The following is a 16,230-nucleotide window of genomic DNA, read 5'->3' as shown; positions in this document are numbered from 1 at the left end:
AGCGCGAGAGAGAATCCCAAGCAGGCCCCGCACCATCAGCACAGAGCCCAGTGTGGGGCTCGAACCCACAAAACCGTGAGATCATGACCTGAGCCGAAACCGAGAGTCGGACGCTGGACCGACTGAGCCACATTGGTGCCCCTCAAAGCTTCACTTTAAATTCTACCACAAATGATAATCGTTGGCCAGTATTGCCCGAGCCTGAATCCCCGACACCAGACGAAAGTCAAACCCGTTTTAATTTGCTCATTGGCACTGATAAGTTAAAAGAAACTCATCTTCTAGCACAGACTATGAGATGGAATTAGAACTCATGAAGCCACACGTGTTCTTGCCTGATGCTTTTGATAAAGACAAATACACTCCTTGTCAGAAGTTAAACAAAATGAGTTTTAGGGACTACAAGTTCCCTCTGCCTTTGAGGAGGGGGTGATCAGAGTGCTGCCCGAGAGAGAGAGCCTGTGGCCCTTCCTTTGCAGGCTATGGGGCAAGATTAGCTCAGCCCCTCTTTGGGACATGCCTCTTTCTCCTCCTGCATTCCCGATTTCCAGGCTAGTTGGGCTTCCTAATTTGGAAGTCACCACAGAGCAAACGCTGACAGCACTTGAGTGTCCTGCTGTGAACTCCCTGAGAGGCAGTGGCCCTGGTTACATAACACGCACCTCGGTTAACCCCTCCAAATGCCTCTCAAGGTTCCCAAGCGGAGTGGAGATGAGGCTCCAGACCCCCATGCACTGAAGCTGTGACATCCGAACGCAGCCTTTCTGTTGCATAGACATTCCTCCCAGTCCTGCTCTCTTCCTGCTCTTTCCACTTTCTCCACCCCCTCACCCAGAGGAGGGCCTAGAATCTCACTCCGGGCCAGCCCTCGAAGGCAAGGACCTCATGGTCTTTGCATCCACGCTAATACTCAACACACTGTTGGGCTCATCAAGGTCGACACGCAGGCACTGAGTGAAGACAGAGGGTGAGCAAAAGAGAGACAGGGAAGTGGAGGAGAGCTGAAGAAAGGAACTGTGTGACTCATCCCGTGTTCATTTTGAACCTTTCTGGGGGTTCTTGCAGGTGAGCCCAGGTGGATAAGTGTCCACGGAGGGGTGACGAGTAATGTCCCCAGCGCCTGCGTGGGGGTCTGACCCCATCAATCAAACGCCTCCCCCAGACACGGCAGGTGAGTGGTGGGGTTGCTGGTCACAGCAGACATTATCCAAAATTTACTTTTGTATTTACTTATAAATACTGTCTTAACATTAATGTGAATTTTAAATAAGAATATAAATCATTCCTGATCCCCCAAACACAACAGATTTTACTCTAGCCTATTCCTTCTGGTTGGCTTTAAGTGTTTTATTTTGGGATTGGACCGAGGGCAGCAAATTCCTATGTGGCCAGTATATGCTTGTGCGTTATAATTTTCAACCCCTTCCAGCTGGAGAGCTCCTTGGGGGCGGGGACGTGACTTTCACTTTGGTGTCTTAGCATTTAGCCCAGTGCTCCATACTTAGTAGGTGCTCACTAAACACTTGTTAGATGAATGAACACACTGCCTCGACACCAGGACCTTGCCAGAAGTGTACATTTAAACCGGGAGGGGAGCAACTTATCATTATTTTCATCATGAATAAATTCAATATTCTCTGAAAACAGGAAGCACGGCCAGCGTAGAGAGTCAGAATGTCACCCAGAGGCACCAAGGTCAAAGTTACAAGGGAACACGGTGTCTCGAATCTTCTGGGAGGAAGGACAGGAATGGGAAAATGAAGCTGATGACCTGAACACTCAAAATCAGGACAGAGACGGGGGAAAGAATGGGCTGGGGCAGGGGTTGAGAACTGGGTCTGTGAGCTGACCGGGTCTGCCAGGGACTTTGTAGCATTGGTACCCCGCATCCATTGTGGGGGCTAAGTGTGGAGGTTTCTAGGAAGCACACCAGGCTGAAGAGTACCTGATGCTCACGCATCTTAAGCTGCTTAGGTAGAAATTCTGCTTTTGAGGGTCTAATCAGAGTGACTGGTAGGGAAATTATTCTCGAGGTAAGAGTGGCAGTGACCGTGTGATCATCGCATTACTTCCGTATTACGCAGAAGAAAATCTTTCAACCAAGGTAATGGAATTTCTGTCCCTTTCCATAGATTGGATCAACTATGGTTCTCTCCTATTATCACTTATATTGTCTGTTTTCAAGTACATCCTTACGTTTATACACACCGTATGGTGTGTTTAATTCACACTTGAAATCTAAATGTCTTGGCTGAACTTTCGGAAAATGCTAAGAAGGGCTCTATTTAACACCCAGTATTATGCACAGAATAACCGTTTCTTTAGTGATAGGATGGTCTTCTTTTCTGGTAGATGTGACCCTCCTCCACAAGGCCAGGGCCACTTGCATGGCACGGGAGTGGTTCCTGGATAAGGCACCTGGGCTTTGAGCTGTCACGTGGCCTGAGCTGGCCTGCAGAGCGGTGCTATCTGTCCCTCAGTTGGGCAAACAGAGTTAATGCTTAGCTTCCAGTTCTGAGTTTCTCTAGTAATCCTTGACCAAGTCTGGATTTGGGAGTTCTGGGATTCTGTTAAGTCTTGGTTTTTGTTTTTTTTTTTTTAAAATAACTACCTGTTATCATGCTATAAAAACTTCTTTACAGGGTCAGGTAATCTATCTGCGAAGACATACAGAGTAGGAGTCAGTCCCACATGATGGATAAAGTGGATGTGAATTTCCAGATTGTAAATGAGTTAGGTAATGACACTCAAGAAGCCATAAATATCTGTGGGTTCATAACAAAGTGCACATTTTGGAAGTGCTTCCAACAAATCAACCTCGCTCGAATCTCATCCATCTCCTAGAACCCTCCTATCCCATCAGCCTAATCCTATGGAATACTTGTTCCTAATATCTCTCATGTCCTTCACTTGCTTGGCCTCCTGCCGTTATTCCAGCTCAAGTCCTCACCACAACACCCCTGGATTATTGCAATGGCCTCCTCATCGCTCTACCTGTCCCCAGTTTCTGATCCATTCTCCACACGGCCACCGGGCTCAGGGCTTGACTCTCCTCCACGTAACCACTTTCGACACGCTCCAGCTCGACTCAGAAATTTCCGACTATTTCCTATTGCCTTCTGAGTGAAGGCGAGATCCATAGTCTGGTAGTCAAGGTCCTATAGGTTCCATCTGACCTATCTAAACTTCTCTCTTTCTTGAGGTTCCCGGGTGGCTCAGTCGGTTAGGTGACTGACTTCGGCCCAGGTCATGATCTCCCAGATCGGGAGTTCAAGCCCTGTGTCGGGCTCTGTGCTGACAGCTCGGAGCCTGGAGCCTGCTTCGGATTCTGTGCCTCCCCCTCTCTCTACCCCTGCCCTGCTCACGCTCTGTGTCTCTCTGTCTCTCAATAATAAATAAATGTTTAAAAATTTTTTTTTAACTTCTCTCTTTCTCTACGGCTGAAAGCACCAGCCAGGTGGAGGTGCTCACTGTCTCCCCGTAGCAAACCTGTGCCTTTCTGCACTTTGTTCCCCGGGCCACCCTCCACCCAGATTGTCCCTAGAAGGCCTTCTCCCTTCCCCTCTGCCTGTACAAACCCAAACTTCCTACAAGGGCTCCATCTCCTAAAGTTTTCTGCCATCTCTGTAGTCCATCTTGGTCTGAGTGGCTTTCTTGTATTATCCTATTTAAATATAAGCTTCCTGGAGACGCAGAGTAACTTGAGTCAAAGGGGAAAAAAAGAGGAATTTCAGCTACCAAGACCTATGGTGGCAGAACTACTTTGGGTCAGAGGGCCTTATAGATGACCACACGCACTCACCCCTGGCTCTGTGTCTCCACGGCCCCATCTCAGAAAGGTGGCAAGGAAGCTCGTGTTGGCTCTTGCAATCAACCCAGGGCCGGGATGGCCACCCAGGCCCTACACGGTGAAGACTGTGTGCACACTTGCACTCTCCTTGGCCACGCTCCACTCGACAATTTAAAAACTACATGTTGTTCCTCGCTTATTTTGAGGCAAAAGAGGAAGAAGGGGATGGGAGCAGATCAAAAAGGAGGTGTCGGTTTTGACTCCTTTCTATTCCAGCATATCTGTGAAAGTCACTTAGGAAGACAGAACCCACTCTAGATATTTCAACCAGGGAATTGGTTCACGGGTCACAGAGATATTCACGGTTGCAATAACCCATGACCGGTGCTGGGACTGGAGAATCAGCAGGAGAGGGGGCATAACCAGGCCAGAAACCAGCCCCCCCGCCCCCCCCACTAGGGCAGGGGCTGCTTGTTGGGAGCTGGGACCATGGAGGGAGGGGCTTCCCTGTAGGGCCCGGAGCCCAAGAGGAAACACAGCCCACGCCAGTGATGCCACAGGGAGGGGAAGAAGGTGAGAAATAACCTCGAGTCGCCCTTCCTTCCACCCCCCAGTACTCTGCCAGTGCCTCCACTGGTGGATGCTACCTACCGGCTGGCGGGCTGGGAAGCCTGGGAAGAGTCGGGATGGATCTGACAGGACGCTGGCCCCTCCCAGATCTCACCCCTCCTTGCACCTGTCAGACCCGCCTCCCTTCCCCGAGTTGGGGCCAGATGATCACCAGACATCTCTTTGATGCCCTCATGCCCTGTCCTCTGCCGCCCCAGCCCTGACCATGCCACCCTGGTCCCGTCTGCACTCCCTCCGGAGCTGCTGAGCCCTGATGGAAGACAGCCACAGAGCAGAGCTCCCCAAAGCCACCAGACACGGATCGGATCGTTGAAACTCTATGTGAACCTCAAAGCTGTGGGAGGATCCTTTGCACCGCTTTGGCTGATTTCCGGCTTCTCTGGTCTTGGCTCTAAAGCCCCTGAGCGAACCTGACTCCTGCAGGCTTTCTTCACACTTTCCTGAGACACCCGACGCCTTTAGGCAGGACCTTTCTCAATGTCTGTCCCGTGGACTTAACCTTCATCCTGCTTTCCCTTGTACCCATGCCAGTCTCTGAGAAAGGAGCACTGGTCTTTCTTGGCCCGTGCTCTTGACCCTGTTTCCTCCTGTCTCCTCTGTCACTTGACCGAAGTCCTCGTCCCTTCTATTTTTCTGCTTTACAGCTTCCCTCTCCCTTGGCTTCCTTCTCTCTGCCTGTAAGTGAGCATAGGTAACAGCCATGAAAAGTCCTTTTACCCCTTTTATCCCTTTAGGCCAGTTTTCCAACTTTCTCTTTACCTTCAAATTTATTGAAAGAGCAAGGTTAACCCATGATCTGTTTTTCATGACTTGCTGACTGTCCGTTCCCGTGGCTTGTAACCGTCTTTCTCCTCTGACTGTCCCAGCAGCACTGGACTCCACTGACAATCCCCCGTAGCCCCACCCCTTTCCAGAATCCCTTCCCCCCGATTTCTCTGAAGCTGCTCCCCCTTTGCGGTCCTCTCACAAGTTTCTCTCACTCCTCCTGTACAAATGTGTGGGTGCTTCCCTGGTCTCTGCCCTCAGTTCCCATCACACTCCTCCAGCGGCCAGGGTTAGGGTTAGGGTTAGTCTGTAGGTGGTCTCCAAATCGGTCTCTTGGGTCCAGATCTCTGGAATGTAAGCTTGTACCAATTATTCAACTGTCTCTGGCAATCTGAATATCTTCTGCTGCCATAAACTCACTACGTCCCAAACTACATTTGTTTCTTCCTATAATCCCTCAATCAGCTCCTACCACCGACTTTATGCTTTTCTCAACATCCTGCCTCAACACTCTAATGAGGCCTTGACTTTCCCCTCCCCACATCCAATCCATCACCAAGCCAAGGGAATCCCATGCTCCTTTCATGTCTCCATCCACCTCAGCTTTGAACAAGCCCTTATATATTAAATATTAATATTTTATATCAATCTATATAATTAATCTATATCTATATCTAGAGACATTTCATACCCATGAGCATATCTGAAGATAGATTGTGTGCTGAGCCATCCAGAAGGCCACAGTGAAATCATAGGAGCACCACTGGGTATTTTATTTTATTTTATTTTATTTTATTTATTTTTTTTTTTTTTAAATTTTTTTTTTTTTTTTAATGTTTATTTATTTTTGGGACAGAGAGAGACAGAGCATGAACGGGGGAGGGGCCGAGAGAGAGGGAGACACAGAATCGGAAATAGGCTCCAGGCTCTGAGCCATCAGCCCAGAGCCCGACGCGGGGCTCGAACTCACGGACCGCGAGATCGTGACCTGGCTGAAGTTGGACGCTTAACCGACTGCGCCACCCAGGCGCCCCTATTTTATTTTATTTTTTAACATTTATTTATTATTTTTGAGACAGAGAGAGACAGAGCATGAACGGGGGAGGAGCAGAGAGAGAGGGAGACACAGAATCGGAAGCAGGCTCCAGGCTCTGAGCCATCAGCCCAGAGCCCTACACGGGGCTCGAACTCACGGACCGCGAGATCGTGACCTGAGCCGAAGTCGGACGCTCAACCGACTGAGCCACCCAGGCGCCCCTCCACTGGGTATTTTAAACGTCCAAGAGACACCACATAATCTACTACTTTGAAGTTATGTGGACCCAACCACTGAAAAACAAAACTATTAGGTATTTGGTTTTGTCTCAGGACACTGAAAACTTCACTGAGACACTGAGAGCGCTCTGAGCTGGGAGAACTTCTAAAACTCTAGCACACAGGGTTTCAAAGGAGAACGTATTGACCACCCATGTGCCTGCAAAACAGCACAAGGCAGGGAGAATGTAACCATTGTTTGAATGAGGCAAGGACAGGAATCAAGATGGCGACACAGGAGACTTTACAACCTCTATCTGAAGTTCCGGTTTCTAATCTGCGGGCATCTAGGGGCTAGCTACGATCCTCAGTGGAACCCAGGGATGCCAGGGGGCATTTCCACCACCTTCTCCCTCTGTTCATCCCAGCTATAACAACCAGATCATCACCATCTCTCTGGGAAGAGCTTGTACACACGCCTGGTGCCCCAGCTTCTGTGGCTGCTATTCGGGGATACTATACTGTATAAGTATAATTTGCTGAGAGTGTTGAACTTAAGGGTTCTCACCAAAAAAGAAAAAAAACAAAAAGGAGAGGCGCATGGGTGGCTCAGTTGGTTAAGCGTCCGACTTCGGCTCAGGTCATGATCTCGCGGTTTGTGAGTTCAAGCCCCGCATCAGGCTCTATGCTGACAGCTCAGAGCCTGGAGCCTGCTTCGGATTCTGTGTCTCACTCTCTCTTTCTGCCACTCCCCTGCTTGTGCTCTGTCTCTGTCTCAAAAATAAATAAAACATTTTAAAAAATTAAAAACAAAGAAAAAGGAAATACATGAGGTGACTGGTCTGTTAATTAACCTGATGGTGGGAAACCTTCTGTGATGTGTATGTATATCAAATATCAGATTGTGTATTTTTTTAAGTTTATTTATTTTTGAGAGAGAGAGAGAGTGAGTGCAGGTGCATGTGTGATGGGGGGGGGGGGGCGGGTAGAGAGAGAGGGAGACAGAGAAGCCCAAGCAGGCTCCATGCTGTCAATGTAGAGTTCTACCCGAGGCTCAAACTCACACATAGCAAGACCACGACCAGAGCAGAAATCAAGAGTCAGACGCTTAACCGACTGAGCTACCCAGGTGCCGTGCAGATTGTATATTTTAAAAGATTACAGCTTTACTTATTAATTATACCTCAATAAAGTTGAAAAATAAAATAAAATAAATAAAACAAAAATAAATGCAGTTTAAGCCCACTGAAACTTCGACCCTCATTATATCCTCCCTCCTTTTTCTGTTCCCCCTTCCCAGAAGTAACTATTAGCCTGAATTTTTGCATTTGCAATTTCCTGGCTTTTCTTTGTAGTTTTTATTGCAGATGATCGTGTTTTTATTTTTTTTTATTTTTATTTTTTTATTTTTATTTTTTTTAATTTTTTTTAATGTTTATTTATTTTTGAGACAGAGAGAGACAGAGCATGAATGGGGGAGGGGCAGAGAGAGAGGGAGACACAGAATCCGAAGCAGGCTCCAGGCTCTGAGCCATCAACCCAGAGCCTGATGCGGGGCTCGAACTCACGAACCGTGAGATCGTGACCTGAGCTGAGTCGGACGCTCAACCGACTGAGCCACCCAGGCGCCCCTGATCATGTTTTTAAAGCATATGTGTGTGTTGTTTAGATTTGTATGTCAATCTTTAGCACATTTTCCACCAAATGCTAACTGACCCCTGGCTAATTTCCCACCTCTTGATTTATCCTATTGCCATTCTACACACTTCTTTTCTTTAGTCTCTGATCAGGTCATGTCCCTGCCCAACCACCTTCAAGGACTCCCCCATTTGCCACTGAATCAATTCCCTTCCCAACCTTGATATCTTGAGCTTTGCCAAGTCATGTAATTTCTCTGAGCCTCAGTTTCTTAATCTGTGAAATGGGAATGAAGATCCTCAGCTTGCAGGGCTGTTCCAAAGATTGCACGAGACAATTAAGGGCAAACATGGGGACTGACACACAGTAGGTGTGTGATACCCTGGAGCTAATCTTTTTACTATTTATTTATTTGTATTTTTTAACGTTTATTTATTTATTTATTCATTTTGAGAAAGACAGAGCCAGCATGAGTGGGGGAGGGGCAGAGAGAGAGAGGGAAAGAGAGAATCCCAAGCAGCCTCGCCACTGCCATTGCAGAGTCTGATGCGAGATTCGAACGCATGAAGCCACAAGATCATGACCCGAATCAGAACCAAGAGCCAGAAGCTTCACCAACTGAGCCATCCAGGCGACCCTCTGATCTTTTTATTTCTATTACACCGCCCTGAGCAGTTCTTTTTTTTAATGAATATTATTACTCCTCTCTGAACTTTACCCCAAGCCATGGCGCAGAGCCCTACACGTAGTGAGAGCTCAGGAAACGCTTGATGAACGTGAAATAAACCAGTCTCCGGCAACTCACACACAAGCTGATAACGCCCAGGGTGGGGACTCCTATTACTTGGTCGAACTCCAAAGGGTGGTTGATACTGCCCTACTCTGCAAGGAGGGAGGAGAACACGGACAGCTGCTCTTGCTAAGTGGAGTACGTAAGACGTTATGAATCTTTAAAACATTTTCAGTAGCAGCGTGCGGGTATGGGCTTGGGCTGGGCTACTCCCCGAGCTGGCTCTTGTCAAGCATCCGATGGCCACCCTTAGAGCACAGCTGCCGTCCTGGGGAGACCGCAGGATTAGCGCCTGCCCCAGCCGAAGGGAGGGAACCCATTCCTCTGATGTGCACAGTTGCCCCTCTGCCTGGAACCCATCCTTTGCTCAGTTGCCAAAGGACTATTTTAGATCCTGTCGAGTTGGCAGGAGTCCCTCATGCGCCCGTGTCTCTGTGTGAGAGCTGCTGTCACTTGCCTCTTCCCCTCGGGATTTTCAAAGAGGATAGAAGAGATTAATGGCTGTAAAGGACCGAGGCCCTCTAGTTACGATTTTACTTCTGCGTAATTTTGACAGGTTGTCTACTTATTGAGAAATGGCATGTTTCCTATCTTTTAGAAAAAGTGTTCTCATGGATCTGAGAAGGGGTACATTCTATGTTGCCGGAATAGAGCAACATGTGATCAGTCTTAGCAAAAATACGCCCCAAGAGGCCCGTGATTGGGCCTCTTCGTCTTTGATTGGGTTTGTTTCCCCAGTAGGTCCTCAGCCGGGCCTCTCCGTTACTTCTGCCCGATCTCCAGGCTTGCAGAGGAAATTCACTGCTTGTTCTCAAAGGAGTGCCGTGTCTTCAGAATTAGGCACACACTGGAAAACAGAAAAAATTTGCACCCAGGTGCAACTATTCAAATTTAACTGTATAGAAATATATTTCTACACAGCATAGCGACGAAACAGAATAGGGTTCTGTGATAGGAAATGTATATTAACTACTCAAAAAAAAAATGATAAAAGTTTATCTGTCTCCTATCCTGAGTAGCACAGAATAACTTACCAAATGTCAATGGTTATGCTAACATTTACTTTAGCAAAGAGATAATTACAAAGGTTGAAAAAAGCCTATTGAACCCATCAGATTGTCCACACATCAGCTGGTTTTCATCCAAACCAGTTTATAATCTAAAACAGAGAAGTCTTTACTTTAGAGGCAACCAAGGTCATGACCTTTTGGTTTTTTTTGTTCTTACAAAGGTTCCATGGCCCGAGTGACCCCAACCATGTTTCTCTTGTCTCTGAATTTCTGAATGCAACTCTGTTCCTAATGTCAGCAGGCCGAGGGTAAGAGTGGACCAGTGGTTCTAAGTGTAATTCCCACTTGACAGAAGAGGTTTCTGTGGAGGCAGACGGGGCCTCTCGTGGGTCACAGCCCAATTGAGCTGTAAACTACATTTGTTTCACCAATTCATAGGGCCCTGAAGGAGTAATCGCCATTTTTTTTTTTTTGTGATCTCCATTTTTGTGTATTTTGTTTGAAAGTCCGAGTAACTTACAAAATAACCCTTTGCCCAGTGATCTTAGTTGCAATTTGTGATTTGACATTGAAAATAAAGATACATTGGAGGGTTTGAAACTTCTTGCTGACTTCTGGGGAAAAAAACAGTCAAATATCACTCAGATGCACTTGACTTTGCACAAACGTGTAAATAGTTGCACGCCCAGCAATGTCTTTTTCTCACTGGCACTCAGCTCTGAGGTGCTTTGTCTTAATTTCAGATAGAACCTCACTTGGCAGTGGCCTCTACCACTGGGGCGTTTTGCCCTGCCTGCATTTGGAATTGTTAAGCAGATAATTGCTTATAGCAATGGGACGACTTCCTCTCTAGAGAAAACAATTCTTTTGTGCACCTAAAAATCCTCTGTAAAATAATTGCTCATATGCACCCATTATGTAATTTACACTTTCTTTTGTTAAAAAATGTTTATTTATTTTGAGAGAGAATGCAAGCATAAGCAGGGGAGGGGCAGGGAGAGAGAGGGAGAGAGAGAATCCTAAGCAGGCTCCATGCTGTCAGCACAGAGACCGATGTGGGGCTCAAACTCACGACCGTGAGATCATGACCTGAGCTGAAATCAAGCTGGACACTTAACCAACCGAGCCACCTGTAATCCTAAACTTTCTCAAAGTTGTTTTCCTTTAAACCCACCTAGAACACCTCCATAGGTTTGCTATGCAATCATGTGAAGTTTCAGGTTTGAACTTTTCACGCTCCCAGCCAAACCTTACTTTCCGGAAAGGGCAGGTGGCAGTACCAACCTTCCCCTCTCCATCATTGTGTCATTCTGGGAATGTTCACCTGACATTTTTCGAGAGGCTCCTGTTTGCTGGAGAGGTCACGCTGGGCTTTATCTACCTCAAAATGAAAAAGACTCTCAATGGCAGAAGTGCCTTTGTAAGCAAGCCATGGCAACAGAATCAGATGAGGCATTCAGGGTGGGGACTTGCTTGAAGGAGTCAAAGAGAAGGTTCCACAAGGAGATAATATTTGAGCTCGATCTTGGAATAGTTTTGCCAGGCAAAAGAAAAGGCCGGAAGGACTCTGAAGTTACAAGAAATGTCAGCATGAAAATGCAGGGGTGATAGGGAAGTATTGGCGGAACAGGTGGGGAGTGACACATGTAGTAATGCCAAGCACTGAGGCAAGTGCATCTTTATACATTGTCTCATTTCATTACGTGGCAATGCTATGAGCTAGGAGTTCTTAAATCACCATTTTACCCAGGAAGAAGGTGTTGTGGTTGTTACTTTACAGAGGAGGCCCCACATAGTGAAGGACTTACCCAAGTCAGGTGTCACTAACACCAGAGCTTTTGCTCTTAGGGACAGTGCACATGGGTTCAGGCAAGGGGATAAGTCCCCTTCACTCCCTCAGCTTTCCTCATTACATCACCTTCTCGGACTCTGACCCTCCTGCCTCCCTCTTATGAGGACTCTACAGAGTACATCAGGTCCACCCAGATAATCCAGGATAGCTCCCCATCTCGAGATCCTGAGCTTGGTCACATCAGCCACGTGAGTCCCAGATGCACGTTCAGGTTCTAAAGATTCGGCCACGGGCATCCTTGGAAGGCCATTATTCTGCCTGCCACAGTAACTTATCTTCTAAATTCGGGGCTAAAGCCTCTACCGAAGGATTTCACAAGCCCTGTCTGTGAAATTCTGGATGTCACCATGTCTACCCTTACCAGAATGGCTTCAGTGCAATCCTTCTTCATATCCATAGCTCCCAAATCACCATCTCTGTGGTCGTATGTGATCAGAGGTGTCTGGATCACACAGCCAAACCTTAGCTGCAGGGGAGGCTTGGAAAGCAAGTTCTGGGGCACCCGAGTGGCTCAGTTGGTCAAGTGACTTCGGCTCAGGTTATGATCTTAAGGTTTGTGAGTTCGAGCCCGGCATTGGGCTGTGTGTTGACAGCTCAGAGCCTGGAGCCTGCATTGGATTCTGTGTTTCCCTCTCTCTCTGCCCCTCCCCTGCTGATGCTTGCGCTCTCTTTCTCTCTCTCTCTCAAAATAATAAATAAACATTAAAAAAAAATTAAAACTCAAAAAAAAAAAGCAAGTGCTGACTTCTTTCTTAGGGATAACCAGGCTCCTAAGAGGGGGTATTTAAAAGTTGCTGGGTGGTCAAAAATATGGCAGGTATCTACCGAACCTGGTCAGACCTCAGGCTGTGGGATGGATTCGGTGGTCAGCGTCACACTGAAGAGGAGCGTTTGCAAACTGGAACCAAGACAGTCAGCATTGGAGCCTGGCTCCATGGCTCAGGAGTATTTGTAGACTTGGGGCCATAAGGATCATCTTGAGCGGTGCCTGGGTGGTTCGGTCAGTTAAGCGTCTGACTTCAGCTCAGGTCATGATCTCACAGTTCAGTTTGTGGTTTCGAGCCCTGCATCGGGCTCTGTGCTGACAGCTCAGAGCCTGGAGCCTGCTTCAGATTCTGTGTCCCTCCCTCTCTCTCTCTCTCTCTCTTTCTGCCCCTCCCCCACTCACACTCGGTTTCTCTCTGCCTCTCAAAAATAAATAAATGTTATATATTTATTATATAAACAAATATAAATAATATATATTATATAAATAAATAAATAAAATATTTTATTATAATATAATATTAAATAATAATATAATACATAATAAATATTTATTATAAATTATAAATAAAATATTATAGATAGATAGATAGATAGTCTTGAAAGGCATATAACCGAAGTTTCCTAATGGCAAAGGAAGGGCTTGCGCAAGGAAGAGAGATTGGACTTGCGCGTCTCCAAAAGGCATCTCCAGCACTATGGGGAGATAGGGTAGCAGAGAGTTCTGCCTCTCAACCAGCAAGTTCCAGAGACAGTTGCCCCAGGAGGCAACAGACTTGCTGCCACTGAAAGTTTTGAGCCAGAAGCAAGATGGCAAGATGTTGGGGGCACAAAGAGGGATCCAAATATCAGGTGAGAATTGCTCTCGGTGACTTTTAACTTTTCGTCATTTGGTTCGTCCCCAATAACCCAGTTATTGGGGGGTAACTAAGGGTCAAGTAGTAATTTTACATAGAAGGAGTATTTGTAAGAAGGAAATGCTTAAGTTTTTAAATCTTGCCCTTATATTTAATTTTCTGACTCCTGATTACTTTTTTTTTTTTTTTTTTTAGCAGTAAGTAACATTTTAAAACAGTATAGCTTGTTCCCACTCTGACTCCAAAGTCTGGTTTTTATCTCAGGCCCACTGCCATGTTGGAGGACTTGACGTGCCTTTTGCGTTCTGTAATGTCTTCATCTGAACAACAGGCCTGGAAAGGTCGATCCCCAGGCGCTGATGCCAAATGTTGACTGGATAGAAGTTGATGAATGTACAGAGGAACTAAGTGATTCCAATCTGTTTTCTTTTTCTATGTATGCAATTCCCCGTCTGCATTCCAACCTTGGTAGAGAAGTCCTGGTCGGCTGCCCCAGTTTATCTGCTGGGTGCAGAGATCAGGTGGCAGGCACTGAGCTGAGAGTGGGGGCCGTGTTGACTTGCTTCTTTCCAAACTGCTCTAAGGGCTACACAGGTACACACGCCCACAAAATGTGTTTTGGAAAGTTACTTTGCAAAACTGAATCTAACGGAAGGAACCGCACACGTTTCTAAGCTAAAAGTCAAGATGCTTTTGCTTGCATTCAACTTAACCTTCTTTTGTCCGAATCCAAACCCTACATTGCTCCATATGTCACAGGTTTCCTGAGTGACCCAGGCACCGTTAGTAGCTGACACTTTTTTTTTTAATGGGAAAAGCAACTTCTGTCCAACTGCAAAACACCATAATGGATAGGTCTGCAGATGACATGCTTCAGTTTCTGAATCTGTTGTCGACTTAGTGTGCAAAGAGTAGTGTGTGTGTGTGTGTGTGTGTGTGCGCGTGTGCGTGTGCGTGATATGGTGAGAATAGAGAATGGGGGACATAAGAAGCTGCAAAAATAAAAAAAAAATCTTAGTGCTTTGTTGACCTTCTTCTAGCAACCGCCACCCCAAATAACAAAAATTATGTGGCATATTTATAGGCAGTTTTTTTCTTCCTTTATTCTTGGAAAGCATTCCTTCTGGGTTGCTTTGTTTCAGCCCTGAACAGCTATGCTGCCCCAGAACAGAGGGAATCTTCATGAGCAGGTGTTGCAATCAAATAAAATTTACAACAAAAGACACTCTGGCAGATATTCACCATATAGATAATGCTTGCCTGCACAGCGATTAGCTAGAAATGCTAAGCAGCGATTCTCATAAATGACTGTAATTAGGAATCTTTTAACACAGCTAAACCGACTCACGCTGTCTCTTCTTACAAGGTCTCTAGAATCTATAAATAGAATATACGAAGCGTTCTTTCGATACTATGGGCAACCTGATTCTCCCTCATAGAGCTCCCTTCCTTTTTTCTTTTTCTCCCCCTCCCCACTCCCTTTCTCTCTCCTTCCTCCGCCCATCCTTGTCCTGCAGGCAATCCATCCCCGACACTACTTTCACTATCATTTTCTCTCTTTCTCATTAAAAGAGGAAAATTCTGCATCTCACTCTCCCTGCCCCCCCCCCCCATAACGGACATTCTGTATGTCTGTGTCCTTGTAAGGGAAAAAAAAAAAAAACCCGTTTTCTCCTTCCGTGTAGGGAAAAACCCAGTTCTTCCCTTCTAGTGTTTCCTCCCTTTGTGTCTCCTTGACTTAAACACATGAGAGCACTTCCTTTCTGGTCACCAAGCGTGTGAAGGTTTCTCCCCACACCAAGCAATTTGTGACATCAGCTGGATGTCCTACAATGCAACTCGATTCTGACAGTCTCTACCTAGAAATGTATTTCTAACCACGTCAGGCTAGACTGGCACGCTTTTGCTTTAGGAGTGAGGGGAGGGGGAGCGGGCCAGAAGAGGGGCCAGGAGCATCCATCACCAAAAGAAAGAGTGGTAACAACTGGACTATTTAATCTTTACGATTGCCAACACTTTCAATATAGTACGTGATACTCAACCAACACATATTAATGGAAGGCCACCTCTGCGGAGTCACTGTGCTGGACTCCTGGGGTACGGGGGAAACGGGCAAAGTCCCCGACCTAGTGAACCTTCTATTCTAGTAGAGGAGATAGGCAATAGACAAATAAACATACGGTAGCAAGCCAGCTAATGCAGTAGACATTTGTCATCCTTTTGTCGGTGCCTAGAATCTGAAACTCCATCTCATACCTGGAGAGTCTGTACCTATGGGGATGCAGAGCCCATGGCCCACTACATAGAAATAGAAATCACCAGTTTGATCAGCCTCCCTTGCAGAAGGGGCCAAGACCTGTGGTCAAGTCTTGGCCGATCAGACATACGAGCACATACTTTGGGACAGGAACCGGTGATTCAAGGACACAGGACCTGCAGGAGATCCTCCCTGGTGGTGGTGGCATGTGCAGGGGGGATGAAGATTGCAGTGGGTACAGCAGGGCCAGCATCCGGGACAGTAGCACCGGGGACGCACCCTCTGGCAGAAGGGCAGCAGAATTCTTACCCACTGGCATGATTTAGGCATTGCTCTTGGCTAGGAACCGCTGAGCCTCCCCAACCATTCCTCCAGCTTCTGTCTCTTCTCAAATCCCTCTTCTACTTAAACTAGCCAGGGTTTCTCACGCTTTCGCCTAAGGATAGGTTACTCCTAGCACAGGTAGTCAGAAGTACAATGACAAAAAGACAGATGAGGGAATGGAGAGTGATGGGAAGCTATTTTACTTAAGTGGCCCAATGAGGCCGTCTCTGCACTTCTGAGAACACAGCCACGCAAAGAACCGGGGACCGAGAACTCCAGAGAGAGAACACCGGTGCAA

Source organism: Lynx canadensis, chromosome A3 (genome assembly GCF_007474595.2).
Source record: "Lynx canadensis isolate LIC74 chromosome A3, mLynCan4.pri.v2, whole genome shotgun sequence".
In the NCBI taxonomy this organism is placed as follows: domain Eukaryota; kingdom Metazoa; phylum Chordata; class Mammalia; order Carnivora; family Felidae; genus Lynx; species Lynx canadensis.
This window is presented reverse-complemented; position numbering follows the sequence as displayed.